General features: G+C 53.8%; 1 pseudogene; it reads left to right on the top strand.

Annotated features, from left to right (window-relative positions):
• The first annotated feature begins 502 nt into the window (after positions 1–502).
• Positions 503–1,996, top strand: LOC110130948 (serine/threonine-protein kinase pim-1 pseudogene; annotated as a pseudogene).
• The last annotated feature ends 423 nt before the right edge of the window (positions 1,997–2,419 follow it).

Here is a 2,419-nt window from a genome sequence, read left to right as displayed (position 1 = left end):
GAAAAAAGTTTCAAAATCTAAGCTTTCACCTTAAAAAGTTAGAAAAAGAAAAGCAAATTAAAATAAAAGGAAGAAGAAAATGGGAATTTTAAAAGATAAGAGCTATCGAAATTCGAGTAAACAAAAAAAAAAATAAAGCATAAAATAATAAAATGAAAAGCTTTCTTTAAAAAAATCAGTAAATTTGATAAAACTCTAGCTTTGATGATCAAAAAGAAAGATGAGAAGCAAGGATTAACAATAATATGAATGAAAATGGAGGCACCACATTGTATCCTACAGGCTTTAAAAGGATAATATGGGAATATCACCCACACCTTTATGAAAGATCAATTACCAAAACTGACTAAGGTAGAAATGGAAAAGTGAGTAGCTCTATGCCCCTATGAAAGATATTGAAATCATCAATTAAAAACCTTTCCCAGAAAGAAAACTCTAGGCCTAGAAGGCTTCTCTGGTAAATTCTGCAAAACATTTTATGAATTCTATAAAATTCTATAAAATGGTGGCTGGACCGGCGGCAGCAGCCACACTCTCCCTGCGCCGCAGAGCGGCCACACGAGGCCCTGGAGTCGCCCCCACCCCCACCCCCGCTGCCCCCGGCGCTGCCCGACCCGACCCTGCGGGCGCGACCCTCCGCCTCCAGCCCCGGCAGCGCCCCCAGGCGTCCTGGACTGGCCCCCGACCTTCCGCGCAGCCGCAGCCGCAGCCCCAGCCTTAGCCCCTTAGCACGGCCCTACCCACTACGGCAGCTCTTCCAGACACAGTCTCTACGCGACACCCTGGAGGTTGGGACGCTCTTGTCCAAAATCAACTCGCTTGCCCACCTGCGCACCACGCCCTGCAATGACCGGCACGCCACCAAGCTGGCGCCGGGCAAGGAGAAGGAGCCCTGGGCTCGCAGTACCAGATGGGCCGCTCCCGGGCATCCGTGTCGCCAGCTCGCCGGTGGCCATCAAGCACGTGGAGAAGAACCGGATTTCTGACTGCGGAGAGCTGCCTAACGGCACCCGAGTGCCCAGGGAAGTGGTTCTGCAGAAGAAGCTGAGCTCGGGCTTCTCCGGCGTCATTAGGCTCCTGGATGGGTTTAAGAGGCCCAACGGTTTCGTCCTGATCCTGGAGAGGCTGGAACTGGTGCAAGACCTCTTCGGCTTCATCACGAAAAGGGGGGGTGTCTGCAGGAGGAGCTGGCCTGCGGCTTCTTCGGGCAGGTGCTGGGGGCGGTGCGGCCCGGCCACGGCTGCAGGGTGCTTCACTGCGACATCAAGGGCGAGAACGTCCTTACCGACCTCAATCGCGGCGACCTCAAGCTCATCGACTTCGGGTCGGGGCGCAGCTCAAGGACACCGTCTACACGGACTTCGACGGGACCCGAGTATATCCTCCAGAGGGGATCCGCCACCATGGCAGGTCAGCAGCCGTCTGGTCTCTGGGGATCCTGCTGCATGGCGTGGTCTGTAGAGATATTCCCTTTGAGCACAATGAGGTGATCGTCAGGGGCCAAGTTTTCTTCAGGCAGTGGGTCTCTTCAGAGGGTCAACATCTCATTAGATGGTGCTTGGCCTTGAGGCCATCAGATAGGCCATCCTTCAGAGAAATCCAGAACCAGCCGTGGATGCAAGATGTCCTCCTGCCCCAGGAAACTGCTGAGATCAGTCCCCACAGCCTGTCCCAGGGCCCAGCAAATAGCTTCTCCCGCAGGTTCTTCCCTCCCTGTCAGATGCTCAAGGGAGGGAAGTGTCTTGTCTGCAGCTTCCCGAGTACCAGTGGCACTTATTGTGAAGAAGTACAGTGCTGCATACAGAAACAACATTTACAAGTCATTCCAGACCCGGGGCTCCTGGACGCTGCTTCCCAAAAGGGAGAAGAGATTCCACTCCACTCCAGGTGTCTCAGGCCTCCATGCCTCCCACTGAAGCTCGCCTTCTCACCGACGTCCAGCGTCGCTGGACTCTGCCAAATCCCAGGGCTGGGCGGCGGTGGAGGGTGGGAGTAGGTCAGGATCCTGCCATGGAGCTGTCCGCTTCATCGAGAGTTCTGCTGAATGCCGAGACGGGTCGGGCAGGGGCATGCGGGTTGGGGTGGGCTAGGACTAGCACCATTTTAAGTCCCTGTCACCTCTTCTGACTTTCTAAGGCCTTCTGTGGGGACTCCAGCTGTGCTGGGAGAAATACTTGAACTTGCCTCTTTTACCTGCTGCTTCTCCAAAAATCTGCCTAGGTTTGGTTCCCTCTCTTTCTCCCTCCCCGCCTGCCCCCCGTCCTTCATATGAGAGGTGCCATGGAAGAGGCTACAGGGCCAAACCTGCCCTTTTCCACCTTTAGTAAAACTCCCAAGTGAACTGGTCTTCCTTTTTGGTTTTTACTTAACTGTTGCCAAGTCAAGACCTCACACACACACACACACACACACACACACA

The sequence above is a fragment of the Odocoileus virginianus genome, chromosome 20 (genome assembly GCF_023699985.2).
Source record: "Odocoileus virginianus isolate 20LAN1187 ecotype Illinois chromosome 20, Ovbor_1.2, whole genome shotgun sequence".
NCBI classification, from domain to species: Eukaryota; Metazoa; Chordata; class Mammalia; order Artiodactyla; family Cervidae; genus Odocoileus; species Odocoileus virginianus.
This window is presented reverse-complemented; position numbering and strand designations above follow the sequence as displayed.